Consider the following 11,344-nt stretch of genomic DNA (forward strand, 5'->3'; position numbering starts at 1 on the left):
GCTTCATGGGAAGTGCAGCAGGTCTGCAGGTGTCTTTCTTTCTCTCTCCCCATGTCTCCCTCCTCTCCTCAATTTCTCTCTGTCCTATCCAATAAAATGGAGAAAATGGCCACCAGGAGCAGTGGGTTCCTGGTGCTGGCATTGAGCCCAATCGATAACTCTGGAGGCAAATAATAATTAATAGTAATATAATTTAAAAAATAAAGATCATAGATGCATAGATATAATTATCAGAGCCCAGTAGTTCCCTAACAGGCAAAGACAAATATCAAGACCCATATTTCTCCACCTGTAGAGAGAATGTGCAATGATTTGAAATTCCCAAGTACTTACGAAAGTTATATGTGTAATCTATAAGCACATGCCTATTGATCAAAGAGCAACTACATTTATTTCTCCCTTTTTCTGGACTGTTGTGCAATGCCAGAAAGGCAAACAGAAAGAGCAGAAGAGCAAATAATTGTCAAATGTTGATATTTGTTATCATTTTATGGGAGGAACGATGGTTTACTGAACAGCTGCTGACACATGGGTACAATTTCTTATCGCCTCGTGATGGGTGTCCACATACCACTCCTACCACTAGCTCGAGTCCCTCTTCATCTTCAGTCATTGGATACTTAATGCTGTTCCCTTCTGTCTCCCCTTAGATCAGAGTCCTTTGCTTTGCTGCAATACACCCCACCCAGTTCAAGCTTCAAATGGTCACACTTTGAAGATTAGTTAGGAAATGTAGGAGGAAGCAGTTTAGAAATACTTAAGATGCTGTTGGTCTCTTTTATGAAGTTATATTTATTTCCCAGTCTTTATTTTTAATACTCTAATGTTTTTATATGTAAATCAAATATTACAGTCACCATAATATTGGGCCCCAAATGCCAAACTATAGTAAACTCACTTATTTATTTATTTATTTATTCCCTTTTGTTGTCCTTGTTGTTTTATTGTTGTAGTCATTATTGTTATTATTGATGTCATCATTGTTGGATAGGACAGAGAGAAATGGAGAGATGAGAGGAAGACAGAGAGGGGGAGAGAAAGATAGACACCTGCAGACCTGCTTCACCGCTTGTGAAGCGACTCCCCTGCAGATGGGGAGCCAGGGGCTCTGATCCTTATGCCAGTCCTTGAGCTTTGCGCCACCTGCGCTTAACCCGCTGTGCTACCGCCCGACTCCCGTCAACTCACTTTTAAAGGAGAAAGAGCACAACTTATTTTACTCAAAATAATCATCTAGATAAAAAAATAAAGTCAATACTGGCAGTGACAGTGTTCTACTCTGTAAAAATAACATAAAAAAACGACAGCTAAAATGCATCCGAGTTGTTTGCACCCATGCTAAGAAATGAAACTTTACCACTAGAATTACTTCCCTCTATCTATCCGGTCCAGATGTTATTTACTTTCATTCTCATTTACAATAATAATATCTGTATTAAATTCACTTGGGGATTGCCAGGCCGCCATCTTGACTCCACCCCCGGGAACTGTCATTTTCATTGATAGTGTTGTATTTTTATTCTATTGAGGTTATAAACATCATATAGTTTTGTTTGGCATATTGTAAGCTATACAAACAGACTCATCATACACAATATATTTTCTACTGCTTGTTTTTTTATCTTTTAATGTTTGTAAGGCTCATTCATGTTTACATGTTTACGATTTCCCTCATTTTTACTGTAGCACGTTCCACTGTATGACTTCTGTAGTTTTTTTGTCTTTCATATTTTCCAAACTGCAATGCACATTTTCATGTTCATGTTAAGCATTCATAACATATATGACCAGGGTTGAAATTACTGGGCCAGCAAAGCTACAATTTCAGCTCCAATTATACTGCTTATAGATCTACAAAAAAAGTTATTCCGTGTATATGTAATTGGACAAGTGTGAATGAGACTTACTAATTTTAATTTTCCATCCATGCTTTAGAAATTCTCTTTAGCATCTATGGCCATACTACCCTGAACATGCACAATCTTGTCTGATCTGGAAAGAAACCCTCTTTAGGGACTGGGTGATAGTGCAGTGGATTAAGTGCTCATGGTGCTAAGCACAAGGACCAGCCCAAAGATCCCAGTTCGAGTCCCCAGCTCCCCACCTGCAGGAAGGTTGCTTTGCAAGTGGTGAAGCATGACTGCAGGTATCTTTCTCTCTCCTTTTCTGTCTTCCCCTCTTCTCTCCATTTCTCTCTGTCCTATCCAACAACAATGCTATAACAATAACAACAACAAAAAATAATAATAACCACAACAAAGGCAACACCAAGGGCAACAAAATGGGAAAAATAGCTTCTGGGAGAAATGGATTCGTAGCGTTGGCACTGAGCCCCAGCAATAACCCTGGAGGCAAAAAAAAAAAAAATTCTCTTTAGCAAATCCTAGCCACCAGATCACTTAAATGAGGATAAAAACAAATGGTGTTCTCATGATATTAAAAGTCACCTGTTGTTCTATAGCTAAAGTTGATCTTGCAGTTTTTTGAGAGGTCAAAGAGAGCATGTAAGAGTGAGAAAGACAGAAAGAGGTAGTGTGTGTGTGTGTGTGTGTGTGTGTGTGTGTGTGTGTGTGTGTGTGTGTGTGTGTGTCTTAGCTCTGGCTTATCATGGTACAGGGGCTTGAACCTTGGACTCCCAAGCTTCAGGCTCAAAAGTCTTTTGCATAACCATTATACAATCTGCTTCCCCCCACCCCCCTACACACACACACACACACACACACACACACACACACACACAGAGATAGCCACCTTCCCTGAGCCTTTTAAGGAAAGATAAAATTGGGAGATAATATTGGATTGTGGATATTTTTTAAATTATGAAAATATTTTACAAATAAGTGGGATATATTTATAAAGAGGGTAGCTGCATTTAAAGTGATAATAGAATAGAATCATGATGGATTATAGCTAAAGAAAGCAGATACAAGATTAAATTACGTGTTTTGTATATCAGGTATTAAATTTAACAACTAGAGTAAACTCTGTCAAATGAACCAATAAACATTTTTTAACAAGAGAAAAAGAACAAAAACTATACATAAGTGAAAGAGTTGTCTGACATATGTTGAATAGATTTCATATCTGATATGCATCAAGTTAGACAGTGAAAGCTGAGACTTAATATCATATGTAATTATTTTTTATTTGCATTTACATGTATTTATGAAAGCTGGTAGTTATATATGTAACTCATACCAAAAAACCAAAACACAGATTCATGAGAGAAAAAATGGATCTCTTTGTTTGTGTTTTTAAAAAATATTTTACTGAAGCTGGACATCACAGGCAAGTCACCAAGTTGCAGATACTACCATGACACCAACTTGACTTTCCTGGGCAGATGACCTTACTAATGTGTCCTGGAACCCCACCTCTCCAAAGCCCTACCCCACTAGGGAAAGAAAATAACAAGCTGGGGGGTATGGATCCAACTGTCAATGCCCACGTCTAGTGGAGAAGCAATTACAGTAGCAAGACCTCCCACCTTCTGCACCCCATAATGATCCTGGGTCCATACTTCCAGAGGGATCCCCTTCCAATGGAGGGAATGAGGTATCAAATTCTGGTGGTGGGAATTGTGTGGAACTGTACCCCTCTTATCCCACAATCTTGTTGATCATTATTAAATCACAAGTTTTTAAAAAGCAGTGAAAAAAGATATTTTATTTATTTGTTTGTTAAAAAGAGACAGAGACATTGAGAGAGTGGGAGAAATAGTGAAAGAAAGGGAGACAACTGCAGCACTGCTTCACTGCTTCTGAAGATTCCCCCTGCAGGTGGAGACTGGGGGTTTGAACCTGGATCCTTGTGCATAGTGATTAATGTGCTCTACTTTATGTGCTACCACCTGTCCTGTTTATGTTTTAATTCTCTCATTCAAGTAATATTTGTGGCAAGTTTGCAATGTGTGTGTTATTTATGCAGACACAGTAATAGGCCCAATAATTCTGTATATGCAGAATTAAGAAGTATAAAAAAGGAGGTCAGGTGGTAGTGCAGTGGGTTAAGCACACATGGCGCCAAGCACAAGGACCAGTATAAGAATCCAGGTTCAAGCCCCAGGCTCCTCACCTGCAGGGGCGTCGCTTCACAGGCAGTGAAGCAGGTCTGCAGGTGTCTTTCACTCCCCGTCTCTGTCTTCCCCTTCTCTCTCCATTTCTCTCTGTCCTATCCAACAACAATGACATCAATAACAACAACATTAATAACTACAACAACAATAAAAACAACAAGGGCAACAAAAGGGGGGAAAGAAAATAAAAACAAAGCCTATTTATCTCTCATAAAAATAAGTATAAACAATATTGCTTTCTTTCATTCAGACCTTTGTAATTTTTTCTGTGTCCTGAGTTATTTCTTAGTAGCTAGTGATGTTGTCATTGACTGATTGAAAAAGAAAAAGAAAGTAAAGAGGAAAAAAAAATTCTACCAACAAAAGGGCACTGTCTTGTAAGGATTTATGGAAATCCGACTTCAAAATGACCCTTAGTGTTTTTGTTTTCTGCTGTTCACACCCAAAAATAATTTCATTCCAAATAAAATAAAACTACTATAAGTAACAAACAATATATTGAGAATAAAACCTTGTGATTCAGGCTAGATTATAGGTCATAGTTCAAAGCAGACTCAGCTTCTGCTTTGATCACTTGGTCTGGAGACAGCCAGCTGCCATTTTGTGAAGACACTCAAGCAGCCACGCAGGGAGACTCACAAGGGCAGATAGTTGAGAACTGTGCTGCTAAACAAGCCACACTAACTGTCCACCATGAATGGACTATATTGGAAGTAGATTTAGATGCCCAGTAGTTTTCCAAAGAACAGCAGCCCTACCTGACATCTTGATTACAATTTCTTGGGAGTCTCTGAGCCAGAAACACCCATTTAAGTTTTTCCTGATTTCCTGATCTATAAAAATGGTATGAGACAATAAATATTTGCTGTTATTTTAGCTTGCTATGTTTTAAAGTCATTAATTAAGCAGCAATAAATAAATAAGACAGGGTGAGAAAGAAGAAATAAAAACAACTCTTTATCTCTCTCCAAAACTGTAAGGTTTGTTTTCCTTCAGTTTTTCTCTTTAGAGAATTATAACCAGGTTGTTGGGCAGTGGTGCACCCAGTTAAGCACACATAGTACTCGATGCAAGGACTCATACAAGGATCTGGGTTTGAACCCCCAGCTTCCCACCTGCAAGTGGGAAGCTTCACAAGTGGTGAAGCAAGGTCTGCAGGTGTCTGTCTTGCTCTTTTCCCTCTCAATTTCTCTTCGTCCTGCCCAATAAGAAAAAAAATTGTTTTAATTTTAAAATAAGAAAAAAATATGGCCTCCAGGAGGAGTGAATTCATAGTCCTAGCACCAAGCCACAGTGATAAACCTGGAAAAGAGACAGAGACAGACACACACACACACACACACAGAATTATAACCATCTCCCATAAAGAAAAACATCTAAAACACTTGTTTCAAGAAAACCTTCATGGGGGGCAGGTGGTGGCACTGGTTAAGCACACACATTACAGTGTGCAAGGACCCAGGTTCAAGTCCCTGGTCCCCACCTGCAGGGGGGAAGCTTCACAAGTGGTGAAGCAGTGCTACAGGTGTCTCTCTGTCTCTCTCCCTCTCTATCCTCCCCTCCCCTCCCAATTCCTCTCTATCTTCATCCAATAATAAGTAAATGGAATTTAAAAAGAAGAGAGAGAAAAAAAGAAAACCTCTATGTAAAAAAGTTCAAATTCCCAGTCCCCATTTGCAGAGGGGATGTTTCACATGTGATGGAGTAGGTTGCAAGTCTTTTTTTCTCCCTCTCTAATTCTTTCTGTCTCTATCAGAAAAAAAAAGTATAAAGCACTTTAAAAAATATTTTTATGTATTTATTATTGGATAGAGACAGAGAGAAATTGAAAGAGGAGTGGGAGATATAAAGGGAGAGATAGAGAGATACCTGGAGTACTGCTTCACCACTCGTGAAACTTTCCACCTGCAGGTGAGGACCAGGGATTTGAACCTTCGAACTTACACACTGTAGTTGTGTGTGATTAATCAGATGCACCACCGCCTGGCCAGTGAGAAAAATAATTTTAAAAATTTTTTTAATGACCACTGGGAACAGTGATGCTATGGTGTGTAGACAGACACAAAGCCTTGGGGACAACTCTGGTGGTAACAAATATACATATTTTATATAAGAGTATATATATATATATATATATATATATATATATATATATATATATATATACACACACTCTTCTGGCACTTCTCAAAAGATTGTGTAGCAGCTTTCAGCTTCTCACATCAACTTTTCTGAATATACAGACTTAAAATTCTGTTTCTGTGTAAGACCTTTCCGACTCTGTTTGCTGAAGAAAGAGACTGTGAAATGTAAAGCCTTGGAGTCACATTGTAACACTGTTGGCCAGTCAGGTATTGAGGGACCTGCTGCTATTTATTTAGCCATGTCTTAAAGCCCTTTCCAATTCCACATTCATTCTTGCCTCTAGAAGATTATTAAAATGGGACCTGGGAGAGACACACTCTATTTCAACAAACAGCAATCTAATTCTTCCCTTACACATTCCAGGGGGGAAATAAATAAATAAATAAATAAATAAATAAATAAAATCACCTTGCCAGCTGATACACAAGCACAGAAACCTCAAGAATCTTAACTGCCAAAAGGACATCAAGAGGATTTTAATATATACAATTCATATGTGTCAGAAGAAGCATCTTATGAGAGGTGTAATCTGTTCATTTGAAAGAGTGCAGCACAAATGGTCCCATGAGGCTCCCCTCCAGGGAAGACAACATTTTCACTCTGTAAAGAATCTGACTTGATGAGAATCAATACTTGTGTTTGGTCGTGATTACAAATAGCTCATTACCAGCTGAGGGAAAAGCCCATTGCTACTTCCACTTTATGGCCTTCTCTACTTTTGTGATCCTAACTTCCTCCATGTCAGAAAAAGCCCAGAGTTAATTGCCATAAAAGATGTATGGGGAAGTTAAAAGGTCAGAAGTCTCACATTGAAATTTATGACTGCAGGGGAACAGGTGTCTGGCAAGTTTTTAAATCTCAGTGCCAATTTATAGTTGGCCACATGTGCCCTTTGTGCTGTCCCCTCCACAAGGATTTCTCCAAACCTACAGACTGAGGCCGCTGGTCCCTAGGGAATGCCTAACGTGCCACAGCATGGCCCCCTGGAACCATGGATACTCTCCTCAGCCCAAATTAGAAAACCTTGAACAGGGTGAGAAGAAGCAAATGCTCTGTCAGCCACAGGCTATTCCTGTCCCTGCAGTTGTTACCCCTCCTCAAACTGAAGACAGCCAATCACTCTATCCCAAGTCCCTAAAATAAATAAATAAATAAAAAGACCCAGGAGTATTGTCCCTCTGTCCCTTTGATTTTATTCAATACTTTGAGGGCAGAATTCTACTGAACACTTTTTATTAAAGTATATCATAGAGTTGGAATGGTACAAAAATGTTTTTTTTTAACTGGTGTTTTAATAATGATCAACAAGATTGTAGGACAAGTGGGAGTGGGGTACAATTCCCACCACCAGAGTTCCATATCCTTTCCCCTCCATTGGAAGCTTCACTATTTTTTATCCCTCTGGGAGTATGGACCAAAGATGTTTATGGGGAGCAGAAGGTGGGAGGTCGTTTCTGGAATTGCTTCCCTGCTGGACATGGGCATTAGCAGGTCGATCCATACCTCCAACTTGTTTCTCTTTCCTTAGAGAGGTAGGGTTCAGCGGAGGTGGGGTTCCAGGACAAATTGGTGATGTTGTCTGCCCAGAGAAGTCAGGTTGGTGTCATGGTAACATATGCAACCTGGTGGCAGAAAAGCACTAAGATATAAAGCAGAACAAATTGTTCAGTAATCAGGAACCTAAAGGTAAGAATATAGCATATGAAATTTGGGGTCTTCATGTTGGAAGATGCTAGGAAGTCTATTTTAGGTATTTTCCAAGGGGTCCATAACTTTACTAATTTTTTGCCTGAGTCCGATAGCTAACATGCAGGTGGGCTGGAAGTATCATCTAGGAAGATGGAGTCAGAGTTGGGAATAGGACTAGAAAGCTGGACCAGGAAAGAGAGTAGCTCCCAAATAAGGAGAAAATATAAATATCACTAACTGTAAACCCCATCAATCTGACCCAGGACGTGTCTATCCATACTTATCCCAGGAGCCTGTGTAACCTGTGCATCCCTGTCAAGTCTAAGCTCATATTCCATGGTCATAGCTGGGAACATTCTAGGCTGCAAGCATTTCAGGACCAGTCTCCCTTGAGTGGCAGAGTAAGATGGCACAAAAATCTAAAGTGTGCACCTTAAATGAGCACAAAGTGGACACATGGATGTATCAATCTGCCCCTTCACTCACCACCACAAGTCTAGCCTCCTTTCAGAAGTAACCACCAAAGCTTATCTTTTTTTATTAGTGATTTAATATTTATTTACAAAATTATGAGACAGCAGGGATATAATTCCACACTGATCCCACCACCAGAGTTCTGTGTCTCCATTCCCTCTATGGGAAACTGTAGTAGTGGTCCCAAGTTCACAGAAATAGTTGACTATTATTTCTATAAATATATGTGCATATATATATGTGCCCAGTTTTCTATAGTTCTGCCTTCCCTTCCTTCCTAAGTCACACCTCCACCTATTGCTGCTTCCAAATGTCCTTCCTTTTTTCTTCTTCTGTCTCCAGGTCTTGTGGTCTTAGTAGAATTAGAGGTTAGAACCCAATTGCTTGGTTTTGAACTTTGAGATTGACACCATTGAGTGCATATTGTGTACATGTGTTTAATTCAAGTTCTTAAACTCAACACAGTGAAATTAATCTGTATTATTATATAAACCTCTAGTTTGTTCATTCTATGTGAAATGTCATCAGGTGACTACCACATGCTTCCCATATTCTTTTTTAAATGCTCTATTTATGCTTAGACAGGACAGAAACTGTGAGGGTGAGGAGAGACAGAGAGAGAAAGTGAAAAAGACACCTGCAATACTTCTTCACCACTTATGAAGTTTCCCCTGCAGGTAGGAGTGGGGGGGGGGGGCTTGGCCTGGGTCCTTGTGCATGGTGACGTGTACTCTAACAAGTGCACCACTGCCTGGCCCCTTTCTATATCTTTTCTACTGTTGATTCACATTTCAATTTATTAAGCATACCTGGGAGTGAAGTGCTCTACTGCTAAGTCACCTCCCCATCTGCTCATCTTGTAACACTTTTGCTCAGAATGGCTTTTCACTTTATCTCCCAGAAAAGCATCAGCTGTCAAATACTTTGCTTGCCAGTGTGTTCTCAGCATTGTATTTAATATTGTAGAATGGTGCTGGGCTAATGGGCACTCATCATCCTTGGGCCTTTGCGCTCTCTGCCCTCTCAAGATATAATCAAGATGGGTCTGACCACTTGGTGAATATTCTCTAGTTACCACAGTCCCTTTTCTTGAGGTAGTGTCTACATTATGTTCCCTTCCCTGCCACCATCTGGGATTTTCTGTCCCTTTCATACTGCCTTCTTGCCAGAGTCACATACTACAATATCAGAATTACACAATGAGGTAAACTCTGAGCAATTATAATCACTATAAATGTCTTACCTTGAGAAACCTTAACCCCACCTCCAAGGGCAGCAGTATGCTAACCCTGTCAAGAATCTCGCTGACTCTCTTTCCACATAGCTAATCTCCCTTTGAAGACAAGATCCCTAAGCACTGGCCAGACTTGCCCTGGATGTGGCATGACCTCTAACAAGGTAACTCTTAAGAGCAAAAGTAGAAAATAATATCAGTCTCCTACTTATGAGGATGGGATTTATTGGGTGTTAAAGAAATAACACTGGTCAAAAACCAAGTGATGAAAAGATTATAAATGATTTTTAAATAATCTTTTTTACCTACTCCTAGTCCTTTAGCAAGTTTTCCCTTAGTTAGCTATGTATTCTTATAAGGAATAAGTGTACAGTATTTCATAACATTCTTGTAGTGCACCATAATCTCCAGTTGGAAATGTTTTTTATTTTAATTGAAAATATTTTTACCCATCCTTGTAGTTTCCTATTTAGAACGACTGATAACCATTCCCTTAACAGTGACATTTTACATTATAAAAATGTATTTTAAGCCACTGTTTTCATTTTAACTACATAATGTCAAGATTTTTTAGAATGGAACATAACAATTTTTTTTTTACTTATTACTTATTTTCACTCTTTTTATCCAGCTACCCAAGTTCTTTGAAACTCTCAAATTTTGAAATCCTAAATTTTCTTTGGTCATTTATTTATAGTTAATCAACAACAAAATCCACAATGTTGTCTCATTTATTTATTTACCCATTCAGTAAATAGACCTTCGCTTTGAGCCTGTTATATCTTAGTAACTTGAGATTCTATATAGAGTCAGACAGATAGATACTTGACCTCATGGAACTGAATTCCTAAATTTATTTAAGAAAATAACTAAGAATGTAGAATTTATAAATAAATCTTCTAAAAAAAAATGAGGGAAATAAAACCAATGGGGGCTACTTAAGTTACTTAAGTTGGCAAGACTAGAGACAATCTTTCTGAAAAGGTAACATTTGGACTGAAATCTAAGTGACAGTAGGAAGCAGACATGAAAAGGTGTGGTTAAGTGTTCTGGACAAAGGACAAAGCAACAGATTCTCAGGGGAGAAAAATCAGTGTGTCTATGACATTACAAAGGGAGGAGAACAGTGAGTAGAGATTAGGAAAGGAAATAAGAACTAGATAAAGAGGTCAGGTGGTGGCACACCTTGTTGAGTGCACATGTTACAAAGCACAAGGACCTGGGTTCAAGTCCCTGGTCCCCACCTGTAAGGGGAAACCTTCATAAACAGTAAAGCAGGTCTGTTATCTTTCTATATCCCTCCCTCTCCATGTCCCCCTTCCGCTCAATTGTTGGCTCTCTGTAACCAATAAATAAATAAAGATAATAAAAAATAAATTTAGAAAAAGAATTAGAGGCTGGGTGGTGGCGCACCTGGTTAAGTGCTCATGTTACAATGCACAAGGACCCGGGTTCAAGCCCCCAGTCCCCACCTGCAGAGGGAAAGCTTTGCAAGTAGTGAAGCAGGGCTGCAGCTGTCTCTGTCTCTCTCCCTCTCTATCTTCCCTTTCCCTCTTGATTTCTGGCTGTCTCTATAAATACATAAAGATAATAAAAAATTTTTTAAAAAAGAAAAAGAACTGGAGAAAATCTAGTCTATGACCATCATTAGAAGTTGATCTTGTGGGGCCAGGCAGTGGCATGCCTGGTTGAGCAGACAAATTACAGGGTGCAAGAGCCCAAATTCA

Source organism: Erinaceus europaeus, chromosome 7 (genome assembly GCF_950295315.1).
Source record: "Erinaceus europaeus chromosome 7, mEriEur2.1, whole genome shotgun sequence".
NCBI lineage: Eukaryota > Metazoa > Chordata > Mammalia > Eulipotyphla > Erinaceidae > Erinaceus > Erinaceus europaeus.